Source organism: Pristiophorus japonicus, chromosome 10 (assembly GCF_044704955.1).
Source record: "Pristiophorus japonicus isolate sPriJap1 chromosome 10, sPriJap1.hap1, whole genome shotgun sequence".
Taxonomy (NCBI): domain Eukaryota; kingdom Metazoa; phylum Chordata; class Chondrichthyes; family Pristiophoridae; genus Pristiophorus; species Pristiophorus japonicus.
In genome coordinates, this window is record NC_091986.1 from 166,667,598 (window position 1) to 166,681,650 (window position 14,053).

General features: G+C 41.8%; 1 protein-coding gene across 4 annotated transcripts in view; it reads left to right on the forward strand.

Moving 5' to 3' along the window:
- Positions 1–14,053, forward strand: part of LOC139275187 (microtubule-associated tumor suppressor candidate 2-like) — an 876,619-nt gene that overhangs the window by 107,600 nt on the left and 754,966 nt on the right. For all 4 annotated transcript variants that reach the window (XM_070892299.1, XM_070892303.1, XM_070892301.1 and 1 more), the window contains one exon: positions 8,384–8,433. The gene's annotated coding sequence lies outside the window, so the exon portion shown is untranslated. The remainder of the gene's footprint in view (positions 1–8,383; positions 8,434–14,053) is intronic.

Below are 14,053 nucleotides of genomic sequence, written 5' to 3' on the forward strand. Positions count from 1 at the left end.
CGCAGTATTCCAGGTGAGGTCTCACCAAGGCCCTGTACAACTGCAGTAAGACCTCCCTGCTCTTATACTCAAATCCCCTAGCTATGAAGGCTAACATACCATTTGCCTTCTTCATGACCAGTTGTAATTGCATGCCAACTTTCAATGATTGATGTACCATGACACCCAGGTCTCGTTGCACCTCCCCTTTTCCTAATCAGCCGCCATTCAGATAATTTTCTGCCTTCGTGTTTTTGCCCCCAAAGTGGATAACCTCACATTTATCCACATTATACTGTATCTGCCATGTATTTGCCCATTCACCTAACCTGTCTAAGTCACCCTGCAGCCTCTTAGCATCCTCCTCACAGCTCACACCACCACCCAGCTTAGTGTCATCTGCAAACCTGGAGCTATTACACTCAATTCCTTCATCTAAATCATTAATGTATATTGTAAATAGCTGGGGTCCCAGCACTGAGCCCTGCGGCACTCCACTAGTCACTGCCTGCCATTCTGAAAAGGACCCGTTTATCCCGACTTTCTGCTTCCTGTCTGCCAACCAGTTCTCTATCCACGTCAGTACATTACCCTCAATACCGTGTGCTTTAATTTTGCACACCAATCTCTTGTGTGGGACCTTGTCAAAAGTTTTTTGATAGTCCAAATACACCACATCCACTGGTTCTCCCTTGTCCACTGTACTAGTTACATCCTCAAAAAATTCAAGAAGATTTGTCAAGCATAATTTCCCTTTCATAAATCCATGCTGACTTGGACCGATCCTGTCACTGCTTTCCAAATACGCTGCTATTTCATCTTTAATAATTGATTCCAACATTTTCCCCACTATTGATGTCAGGCTAACCGGTCTATAATTCCGAGTTTTCTCTCCCTCCTTTTTTTAAAAAGTGGTGTTACCTTAGCTACCCTTCAGTCCATAGGAACTGATCCAGAGTCGATAGACTGTTGGAAAATGATCACCAATGCAGCCACTATTTCTAGGGCCCTTCTTTAAGCAGTATCAGGCCCCGGAGATTTATCGGCGTTCAATCCCATCAATTTCCCTAACACAATTTCCTGCCTAATAAGGATTTCCTTCAGTTCCTCCTTCTCACTAGACCCTTGGTTCCCTAGTATTTCTGGAAGGTTATTTGGTTCTTCTTTCGTGAAGACAGAACCAAAGTATTTGTTCAACTGGTCTGCAATTTCTTTGTTCCCCATTATAAATTCACCTGAATATGACTGCAAGGGACCTACATTTGTCTTCATTAATCTTTTTCTCTTCACCTGTCTATAGAAGCTTTTGCAGTCAGTTTTTATGTTCCCAGCAAGCTTCCTCTCCTACTCTATTTTCCCCCTCCTAATTAAACCCTTTGTCCTCCTCTGCTCAATTCTAAATTTTTCCCAGTCCTCAAGTTTGCTGCTTTTTCTGGCCAACTTATATGCCTCTTCCTTGGATTTAACACTATCCTTAATTTCCCTTGTTAGCCACGGTTGAGCCACCTTCCCCGTTTTATTTTTACTCTAGACAGGGATGAACAATTGTTGAAGTTCATCCATGTTATCTTTAAATGTTTGCCATTGCCTATCCGCTGTCAACCCTTTAAGTATCATTCGGCAGTCTATACTAGCCAGTTCACGTCTCATACCATCGAAGTTACCTTTCCTTAAGTTCAGGACCCTAGTCTCTGAATTAACTGTGTCACTCTCCATCTTAATAAAGAATTCTATCATATTATGGTCACTCTTCCCCAAGGGGCCTCGCACAACAAGATTGCTAATTGGTCCTTTCTCATTACACATCACCCAGTCTAGGATGGCCAGCCCTCTAGTTGGTTCCTCGACATAATTGGTTTAGAAAACCATCCCTAATATACTCCAGGAAATCCTCCTCCACCTTATTGGTACCAGTTTGGTTAGCCCAATCTATATGTAGATTAAAGTCGCCAATGATAACTGCTGTACCTTTATTGCACGCATCCCTAATTTCTTGTTTGATGCTGTCCCCAACCTCACTGCTACTGTTTGGTGGTCTGTACACAACTCCCACTAGCGTTTTCTGCCCTTTGGTATTTGGTACGCAGCTCCACCCATACCGATTCCACATCATCCAAGCTAATATCCTTCCTTACTATTTTGCGACTCACCACCACCTATGCAAGAGTAATTAGGGATGGGCAATAAATGCTGGCCTTGCCAGCAACGCTCACATCTCAGGATCGAAAAAAAAAACTTTTTCTGGCATATGATGATATTGAGTAAATGTTTCTTACAATATATTTAATTTGAATTATATGGAATAATCACAAAATATGGCAATCATATAAGCTCATGGGCCGAAATTCATCAGCCCACTGCCCGCTGCTGCCGACTGCTGCCCACTCCCGCCGACATTCCTCCTGAAGAACCGCCCACTGCCACTTTCGGGGTGGCCTGGACTGGGAAGGAGGGGCGAGCCGCCGGAAACCACCCACTGACAGCGGACGGCCGAGTGGCACAACTGAGTTCCCACCTGCCGAGCTCCCAGATTCCTGCGGACGGGACTCGGCAGCAGAATGGGGGTGGACTGCTGCATGGAGTTTAGTCTGTCCGCGACGGTGAGTATGAAGACCCTGAAAAAAAGGTAAGTGAACATTTAAAAAAAAACTTTCAACAATGACTTACCTGCATGGGGTCCCCTGGAGGTCTTCCAATAGTATTTTTATTTTTTATTGGTGATTTTATTTTCAGGTCTTCGACCCTCCGTGGGCCCGACTCCATCCTCAGTGGCACTTGGGCGGCAAGCGCCTCTGCTGCCGAGGATGAGACCTGCTGCCCGCTGCCGCCCAGATTGGCGGCGTACGTCATCGATTTGCCGCCCGCCGACTTTCCGAGAGAACTCGGCCATGAATATCCCGCCGAAAGTACCGTCCGTACCGGCCATCGGCAACACTTTGGGCGACACTTGGGCAGGCGGAGGCCTTGATGAAAATCGGCCCCTCAATGTCCAAATAACATTATATGACAATGCAATGATTTCATTCATTTCATTTAGTATGCATATTCTGTACACTTTAAGATTTTAGATGAAGAAAATATGAGAAATTAAGTGCTAAATCATGTTTACATATGTATGAAATGTGTGTGTGCCTCTTATTTGTATCAAAGTATTTTCCTAGTAAGCTTCAAGCTTATTTTCAGCAAGTACCCACAGTAGAGGATGTGATCCTGATTAACCCCTGTCATATCACCACCACCTGAAGAATTATGTCAATAGGTGGATGATCAGTTTGTGAGCTGTGCATAATGGATGCAACAGCAGCATTGGGTTGATATTTGCGCATTAGGGTAATGGATGTCTTAAATTGTCTGCATGGAGGCTTCTGTGTTTACTCTTTATGCTTCCATGGGGATAAGGCATGACCAAAGCATATGACAAATCGTTCACATGAATTTCATCATTCTGCCTGTAAAATCGAATTATTTTTCCCATTATGCTAAACTCAGTCTGAATGCCATCTTTAATTCCTGACAAACACTTCTTTATTGTTGACTACCAACAAGCCCTTCTCCAGAGCTGATGCCAAGTTAGTTATTCGATGATGATAGAGAATTTTACAGATGCTATTATGTTGCATGAATTATCACTCATAACAGACTTCATTGAGTCCATTTTGGAGTCCATTACCTCATTCAGATCTTTCAAACTTCTGGCAGATATCCTATTGGCACGATAATACTCTTGTGGAATACTTACCAACATCTGTATGCATATTATCCTGATCTGGTGGCTGCTATCTATGCTGTTGGTGATTGTAACTTACCTCCTTCAGCCGGTGCTGCCAATTATTCTGTGCCAATTATATGCTCACATTTAGCAGCTCTAATCAGTATTTGTGGGGAAGGTGAAATTATCTGACTCATTGTGAGCAATGCCATGAGAGATCTACTGGTATATAAATAAAAGTCTTGGACCAAAAATTCAGCATGGTGACTTGCATCAAATTTGCACCAGTGTGTTAGGACTGGTGCCCGCTGATGCTCTGCAGAGCTCAATTTGCTGTAATTTGCAAGGTAAGTGCGTTTAAATATCCTATGAAGGTTCTCTAGTGAAAATCCAATGTGAAATGGGAGTGCTCCGCTTCGGATGCTTGTAAACAGCCAAAGAAGGACAAGAGCATTGCAAAGTTGAACAAAAGAAGAGTGCACAATTTCATTGAGATGGACTTCCAAATGCTCTTGATGCGATTCAGTAAAAGAGTCAGTGAGTGTCCATGGGAGGAAAACACAAAAAGAAGTTTTGTGTCATGTATAGGAAGGTGGTACTGGCATTGAGTGCCAACTATCTCAGCCCCAGAACTGTAGACTAGTGTAGGAAGGGGACTGGCTTCCACACCCTGGATGCAAGCCGCTATTTCCCAAGGCTTTCAAGATGTGATAGCTGCCATTAGCTGAGTCATTCTGCAGATCAGTGGGGACACAGATCCAGAGTCCAGTGGAATGGTGGGGGCTGGAGATGAGCTACATGAGGCTGCAGATTCTCAGAACAGCAGCACATTCGTTCAGTGAAACATTGGGAAGACTGAAGCCATTGTATTTGGCCTCCTGCCACGAGTTCCATACCCTTGCCTCTGATTCCATCCAGGCCACTGCCTTGGATGCTGTCACTGCCAATCTAGTACTTCTCCTAGGTGCAGACTGAGGCCCGAGATGAGCTTCTAACCCCATATCCTTTTCATCACAAAGACCGCCTACTTTCACCTCTGTAACATTGCCTACCTCCACCAATATCTCAGCCCAGCTGCTGCTGAAACTCTCATTCATGCCTTTGTCACTTCCAGGTACAACTATTCTAATGCTGGCTGGCCTCCCATCCTCCACCCGCCATAAAATTCTGCTGCTCGTATCCTATCTTGTATCAATTCTCTATCACTCCTGTCCTTACTGACTTGCATTGGCTCCTGATTGCCCCAGTGCCCCCAAATTAAAACTCTCATCTTTGTGTTTAAATACCTTCATGGCCTTGCCCCTCCTTATCTCTGTGACCTCTTCCAGCCCTACAACCTTCCAAGAATTCTCCGTTCTTCCAACTCTGGCCTCTTGTGCATCCCTCCGTCCCTTTGCCACACCTTCAATACTCAAGGCTCCATGGTCTGGAATTCCCTCTCTAAACCTCTTTGTCTTTCCACCTCCTTTCAGACCCTCCTAAAACCCATTTCTTCGACCAAGCTTCTCGTCACCCTTCCTTATATCTCGTTCTTTGGCTCAGTGTCCATTTTTGGTCTGATTGCGCCTCTGTGAAAAACCTTGCGACATTCTTCTATATAAATGCTAATTATTGTTGTTGTAGTAAGACCTCTCTTAACTCAGAAATCGCTCCTATTTAATTTCTAAATTATCAAGATCTGTATTCCACTCTAATTAATTTCAGCTGATTCTCTGCTAATGTATGTATCCAACCTATTTACGATTTGCTGACTTCTGTACCCCACTTTGTTGGGTTCACTTCACATGACTCACTTTTAATTCACAAAGCTCACATTAATTAATTTATTCATAAGTAGATACAAAATAAAAAGGTCACTCATTTGTGGTTTCAACAGAATAAGTCACAACATCCGCAAAATACTACTAAAATCCCACCATTCTGTGTAATGAAAAATTTATTTTCAATCAATCGGTACCATTAATCAGTGGTCCTAATAACACATTGTACATTACATGACATAACTCCTACTGTTATAAAAAACTGGGTGCAGTCAGTTCGAGGACCTTATTTGCTTCTTAAAGGGAAATGGTAGCTTTTAATGAAGTCCTGTTTTTCTGTCCATTTTTATGTACCCGGTTCTGCATTTTGCTCCATCCATTCATTGGTTTTGCTGGATAGTCCTTTATTTTGAAATCTTTTGGTGTTTTTTTCCTGGCAATTATCTCTCATACTCCTCAATCACTTCCTGTTTATGCTGTTTATTCATTAAAAGGACTGCCCCTCAGAAAAGACTGAAAGATAATGCCTGCAATTTGATATTTTTCTCGTGCTCTCCAAGCTTTCAGTTTCTTCCGCCCTGTCATTTAAATTAGTTGTGCTAGCCCTTAGGAAATACTTTGATTTCATAGGAAATATAAGCTATTGGTAGGTTGTCATCTGTGGCTAGTCGATAGTCATGCAGCTTCATATAATGATTTCATTTAAAGTGCTTGTTAATGAGAATTTATTTAACTTGATTATGCAGATTAGGTGCTAGGCTTGAGGTAGCAGAAATATATTAGCTGTTGAAGGATTAACAACTGAACAATTTATCTCTACTTTTAACAAAACAGTGGTAGCTTTTTACATTTATTGTTCTCCCATGCAACATTTGTGATTAGATAATTCATTTATAGCAAATAGTTAATGGAATGTGTGACATCAAACAGACTAAACAAAGAATTCAAATAGCACTTCTCTTTGATGTGGAATTGCACGTTTCCCCTATAGTATGGTGAATAAAATATTAAAGATAGCAAAATGTTTAGTCTGTGCATATTATTACTACATATAAGTACAAGAGTAGCAAGTATATCATTTTAAGTAAAAATATCTTCTTGATTAAAAGAACAGACTACATTTTCCACTTTAAAAGAAAGAATTGGCCTTTTAAATTATTATTTTCATTTTACTCTGATTATGGATTGCTTTTAATTTACAAACAAATATTATGCAGCATTGCCATATTTAATTGCATCCATTTTCTGCTAATACAGTATAAAGATTATGCTAGCTAGGGATCACTTCCATTCCGCTCTGAGTAGTTCAATTTTTAATGAACAATGCTGTTTAGTGCCTGTTTCTTGGTGGCCCGATGTTAATTAGGAGGGGAGATGTTTGGTGGCTGCACCACAGGGGACCTGTGCACACCACTCCCCAATTTTAACAAACAGCAGAAGCTAGTATAATTATTGTTTGGGATTGCAGTCTGTTTTGATGTAATATTCAAGGATAAAATCATTAACATATTAGGGCAGGCACGCTGTTATAAAATAAATGCTTACTTTGAATGCTGGATGCTTAAGAAGGCTCTTTACTGATCTGCAGGTGGTAGGTATAGAACCTATTTCAAATAATCCAGTGAAATAGAAAGGTTGGAGCTCTCGGTTGACAATATTCTTACTTCATTTTTTTTGCAGTGTATTAAACTCTATTGGTATGTTTTGTTAAAGTTTTTTCTTCAAAAATTATTTATACTACTTGTATAGTAATGCAAATTAAATGTTAAAACAAATTTATAGGAATTACTTTGGTACAATGTTCAATGTGCTCGATTTTTTTATACATCAGGAGAGTAGGGTTGAAAGGGATCATAGCATGAATGACTTGGTGCCACACCATATTATTGATGATTCCTTAGATGATTTTGGTCAGTAGCTTGTACAATTTCTCACAAAATGTTGATGATTATTGGTGTAAAGGTAGGCATAATGCTCACTGTTCTTTTAGGATGTGTTTTTGTTTCTTTGTTTATGTGGATGAAATAATAATTCACTGTTCAGCTTGTTGAGTGAGGGATACAATAGGGTTTGTGAAATGATTGTGTTAAAGATGCATTATATACTGTAGGAGGCATGTAGGAATTTGTTTGCTATAAAACCTTTTCTTTTGCATGCCAAAACCTTTCCGACATCATATTCAAGAGGCAAAAAACATATGAGGATAGTTGAAAAACTAGTTTGTCAGGCTGGTCATATGACAACATTATTTGAATACAATCACTTTCACATTAAATCTCTCCAAATGCAGAATCTGTAGTACCATAAAATGAGTAAAGCGACTGCTTTGCAAACATATGTGTTGTATTTTATGTTTCTTTAATTTATGGATAGCTATGATTATTTATATACTGCCGTACTGACAAATTAACAACATTAATAGATAATGTATTTTACAGTTAGACAGACTTGTCTCTGCCAAGGCCGCTGTATTGAATAATTGGTAGTTTCTGCATATTATATATGTCATGCATTATCATTGCAATATTGCATGATGATTAATGCAAATTATAACTAGTTTAGCGAGCAGTCTCCTGGTACAATGCCAGCTCCATCTACACAGCAGGTGTAATAAAATATGGTGAATAGATTGAATCTAGAATTGCTGATTAGTTTATGTGCAGGATAATGCCAATAAATTTAGTAATATATCCAGTGGGAATCCTTGCAATAAGGAAACTCCTGGTAATATTTGTTAATGTGCATGTATTTGGGTGCGGTATAAAAGACCAGTATTCAATGGAATGTGAAAAAAAACTAATGCAACGAAAGCCCCTCATAAAGCTGTGTTATATGTGCAAGGCATGATATTTGCCTGTCATAATATAGTCAAGTAAAATTTTATTATTACTTCAGTTGATTGAGGTCTAATTGCAGCTGTTTTTTGTCCATATAGTTTGAAACATCTGTGAACTTGACACTCAACTGCCTGAATTTCTTCATCAGGCAAGTATTTTTTTACATGCTATAAAAATTGCTTTCAAACGAGTAACTCAGTTTTGGTTCATCTTGTAACATACTGCTATTTATTAGTTATTCAATACACAGCGCATCAGGATCCTAACTGCCCATACTCCTATTAACACCTTCACGATTATCTGCCAGTGTCTTTCGCAGGCTGACAAAAGAGGTCAATTCTCCAAACTAAGCTTCTGGATGAATTCTGTTCTGAGCTGTTCTGAAGACACTGTTTGTTTATGCTTTTACTTTGACATTTTGAACTGATGCATTTTGAAAAATTAGGATCAGGGCAATTGCTGGACATGTTCATTTTGAAATAAATTTCTCCTCCCTTGGAGATGTACTATTTTTCTTCTCAACTTACACTTGAAGATACTCGAACAATTTATATTATGGAAGTGGCTTGTATGTGCTCCATTCACTTACACTGAAGTTGATACTTTCGGCCTGGATCTGGGAAAAGTTGGAGCAAGCTGGGTGATGCTGTGTAGTCAGGCAACACTTTGTAGTTGGTTTTATACTTGATGATATCTTTTTCATTCCTCGTGTTATTTTGACTTGGGTTTCTCCAGGACCACATCCAACAAGTCCAAAGCACTGACTTTGATATAGGTGAAGAGCACAATTCCAGGAGACAGGGGCCAGTCCCATATATATATTCTTGATGTGATTCTAAATATGAAATCTAAAAAGGTAGATCAATGGAAAATGAATTATTTACAAAATTGGAGTATCCGCAACGGTCTTGTTTTCTTCAAATACTTGTGAAAAAGGTGAATACCTTGATTTGAAACTACTATTTAAGGTATTCCTTTTTCTTTAAGAGCAACTTAAGTTAGAATTAAATAATCCCCACGCATACAGAATGACAATCAGTTCACATTTCAAGAATGTTTGTTGATGAAAATATATTTATTTTGGCAACTGTTGCTCTATAACAGTAGCAAACCCACAGGAGATAGGGGTGGAGGATGAGTAGTATCTGCCTGAGAATATATCAGCAAAGCACCAATTACCTCACTTTTTCAGGTGTCGTGTCGGTGGAGATTTTAACTCGGCAAACGAGTTCTCACTGACCTCTGACAGGGATGGCAGAATAATTGCACCAGCTTATCTCGTAGCATTGAAGGTCACAACTACTGTGACCCTCTTTGTTCCTGGCTCCTTCCAGGTTCTAAGTTGTGATTATTTAGAGAGCCGTAAGTCAAACATCTCAAATTGCATACAAAACGTCACTACTCAGGAGGGTATAAGAACATAAGAAATTGGAGCAGGAGTAGGCCATTCGGCCTCTTGAGCCTGTTCCGCCATTCAATATCATGGTTGATCTTCCACCTCAACTCCACTTTCCTGCACTATTCCCATATCCCTTAATTCCCTTAGTGGGAGAAATTCACTATTGCTAATTTTTAAAATTTGAAAAGTTAGTGTGGGTGCTAACGAGTTCAAACTTTTATAAACATTTGCTGTTTGTATTCGAAGAAGGAAGTGCAGTGCTAAATCAAGTGCTCCACTTCCTTCTTGGAGTACAATCGGCAGCAGGCGGGGCGGTGAGTTAAGCAGTGCTGCACACTGGGCCATGCAGCGCTGCCACGTTGAAAGGCTCCTTTCCTCCCTTAAAGGGAAGGACCATCGCTGCAGGCTCTGCAAAATAAAAACAACTTACCTGGCCCATGACGATGGCTGCGATCCCGCGCGATCAGCTGGCACTCAAGCAGAGTGCCGGGCTGATCAATCGCGGGCAAGAACTCGCGAAAAAAGCTGGGGGAAAAAAAGTACGTTTTCTTTTTACTTACCTCAACCACCGCACCTTTAAGCATCACCCCGGAAACGGCTGGCCGCCTGATGCACGCTTCCTGCAGCTGTCGGTGTTTTCACCCGGGGTCGCTAATGGGAGGTGCAAAGACACCCAATTTTGCCCCCTTAATATCCAGAAATCTATCATAAGAACATAAGTAGTATATAGGCTCCCTAACAGTAGCTATACCATTGTACAAAATATTAATCAAGAAATAGTAGGAGCTTGTAACAAAGGTAATGCAATAATCGTGGGGACTTTAATCTTTATATAGACTGGACAAATCAAATTGGCAAAGGGAGTCTGGAGGACGAGTTCATGGAATGCATTTGGGACACTTTCCTAGAACAATAAGTCATGGAACCAACCAGGGAACAGGCTATTTTAGATCTTGTGTTGTTTAATGAGACAGGGTTAATTACCAAACTCATAGTAAAGGATTCTGTGGGGCATAGTGATCATAATACAATAGAATTTCATATTACATTTGAGAGTGACTTGCCTAAGTCTGAAACTAGAATCTTAAACTTAAATAAAGCCATTTACATAGGTATGAAGGCAGAAATGTTAAACAAATATTTTGTATCTGTCTTCATAGTAGAAGATGCAAAAAGCATATTTAAAATGGTGGGGAACCAATGGTCTAATGAGAGTGAGGCACTTAATGTAATTAATATAAGTAGAGAAAACATACTAGAGAAACTAATGGGACTAAAAGCTGACAAATCCCCTGGACTTGACGGTTCTAAAAGAGGTGTCGGCAGAAATAGTGGTTGCATTGGTTTTGATCTTTCAAAATTCCCCAGATTCAAGAACGGTCCCAGCTGATTGGAAGGTAGAAAATGTAACACCGCTATTCAAGAAAAGAGGGAGAGAGAAAACAGAGAACTACAGGCCAGTTAGCCTGACATCAGTCGTCGGGAAAATGCTGGAATCCATTGTTAAGCAAGTGGTATCAGGGCACTTAGATAATAACAACATGATTAGGCAGAGTCAACATGGTTTTATGAAAGAGAAATCATGTTTGACAAATTTATTAGCATTTTTGGGGGATGTAACTAGCAGGGTAGATAAAGGGGAACCAGTGGATGTAGTATATTTGGATTTCCAAAAGAGATTCGATAAGGTGCCACATAAATGTTGTTACACAAGATAAGGGATCGTTGGATTGGAGGTAATGTATTAGCATGGATAGAGGATTGGTTAACGGACAGAAAACAGAGAGTAGGGATAAACGGGTCTTTTGCAAGTTGGCAGGCTATAACTAGTGGGGTGCCACAAGGATCAGTGCTGGGGCCTCAGCTATTTACAATCTATATTAATGACTTACAGGAAGGAACCAAGTGTAATATATCCAAGTTTGTTGACGATACAAAGCTAGGTAGGACATTAAGCTGTGAGGAGAACACAAAGCATCTGCAAAGGGCTATAGATAGTCTAAGTGAGTGGGCAGTTAGGTGGCAGATGGAGTATAATGTAGGGAAATGTGAAGTTATTCATTTTGGTAGAAAGAATAGAAATACAGAATATTTTTTAAATGGTGAAAAACTTTTAAATGTTGGTGTTCAAAGAGATTTGTGTGACTTCGTGCAAGAATCATAGAAGTTTACAGCATGGAAATGGCCATTTCGGCCCATCGTGTCCATGCCGGCCAACAAGAGGTTATCCAGCGTAATCCCACTTTCCAGCTCTAGGTCCGTAACCCTGCAAGTTACGACACTTCAGGTGCACATCCAAGTACTTTTTAAATGTAGTGAGGGTTTCTGCCTCTACCACCCTTTCAGGCAGTGAGTTCCAGACCCCCACATCCCTCTGAATGAAGAAATTTCCTCTCAAATCCCCTCTAAACCTTTTACCAATTACTTTAAATTTATGCCCTCTGGTTGTTGACTCCTCTGCTAAGGGAAATAGGCCCTTTCTATCCACTATATCTAGGCCCCTCATAATTTTATACACCTCAATGAGGTCTCCCCTCGGCCTCCTCTGTTCCAATGAAAACAAATCCATCCTCTCTAATCTGTCCTCATAGCTTAGATTCTCCACTCCCGGCAACACCCTTGTAAATCTCCTCTGTACCCTCTCCAGTGCAATCACGTTCTTCCTGTAATGCGGTGACCAGAACTGAACGCAGTACACCAACTGTGGCCTAACCAGTGTTTTATACAGTTCAAGCATAATCTGCCCTGTTTTTGTATTCTATGCCTCGGCTAATAAAGGCATGCCGTATGCCTTCTTAACTGTCATGTATTTAACCATCTTGCAATGACATAGTCATGTAACTGTAACTCATGTACACTGTACCTGCACTCTAGAAATGCACACCCTGACCACAGGGGGTGAACTTGCGGGAGACACTCCTCACCTGAGTTTCCAGGTATAAAAGGGGAGGTCCCACCCAGAGTCAGCACTCCTTGGTCCTGGCAATAAAGGTGAAGGTCACAGAATGACCGTGTCTGATATATCTATGCCTCGTGTGAGTTTGTAGTAAGGTGCAGGGACACTACATTTGGCGACGAGAAACGGGAATCACCGAACCACGAGGATGGCCACCGGTGGCACAGAGGAACGTTACTGTGTGGGTGAGGACTGGGACAACTTCGTGGAAAGACTCCAGCAGAGCTTTGTCACAAAGGACTGGCTGGAAGAGACAGCGGCTGACAGGCGGAGGGCGCATCTACTGACCAGCTGCGGACCACAGACGTATGCGCTGATGAAAGACCTGCTCGCACCCCAAAAGCCGGTGGACAAGTCCTTTGAAGAGCTCAGCCAGCTGATCAGTGAGCATCTCAAGTGGGCGAGTAGCGTACACATGGCCCAGCACCGATTCTACTCTCACCGTCGTCGGGAGGGACAAAACGTCTCGGACTTCATGGCGGAACTGCGGTTCTTGGCCAGTCTCTGTAAGTTCTCCGGTGCCTGCAGGGGGGAGATGTTAAGGGACTTTTTCATCGAGGGCATTAATCATGCCGACATTTTCAAGAAGCTCATAAAGACTAAGGACTTGACTTTAGAAGGGGTGGCGTTGATAGCTCAGACCTTTATGGCAGGGAAAGAGGAGACCAAGCTAATTCACCATGTTAACGCCCTGGTCCAAACGTGGCGATGGACCAGGGAGTTAACATGGTGAACGCGGCTCGGGATCCCGCAGGCAGGCAAGAACATTTCGAAACCGCCCAGGCAGCAACAGGCTCTAGGGTGGGCCCCCAATGAAAAGGGGATCGGCAATTCACGCCATCTCGAGGAACAATGCGTCCCGCGATGGGAGCATTAACATCCACCATCAGACTGCGTAGAAACAGCCAAATGGGCAATCGGAGAGGAATGCCTGGTAATAGTCCTTTTGTTAACAGCAATCTCAATCTCAGCTCATGCTGGAGGTGCGCGGGGTAGACAAACTGCGCAAAGCTGCAGGTTCCAGCAATATACCTGTAGGATTTGTAATGTCAGTGGACACTTGGCCAGGATGTGCAAAAAGGCAGTAGCGAGGCTAATCTGCGAGACAGAGGAACCAGACGAGGGGTCTGCAATGCAGGATGAGGCCTGGGGTAAAGCCATAGATGCTGAAGTTCAGCAGGTTCATGTGGCTGACATCCACAGCTCATACACTAAAACGCCACCCATGATGATGAAAGTCTTACTGAATGGAATCCCGGTGCACATGGAGCTGGATACGGGAGCTAGCCAGTCACTCATGAGCGCCCAACAATTTGAGAGACTATGGCCACACAGCGCTAGCAGGCCCAAACTGGAACGCATTGAGACGCAGCTACGGATGTACACCAAAGAGATCATCCCAGTGCTGGGCAG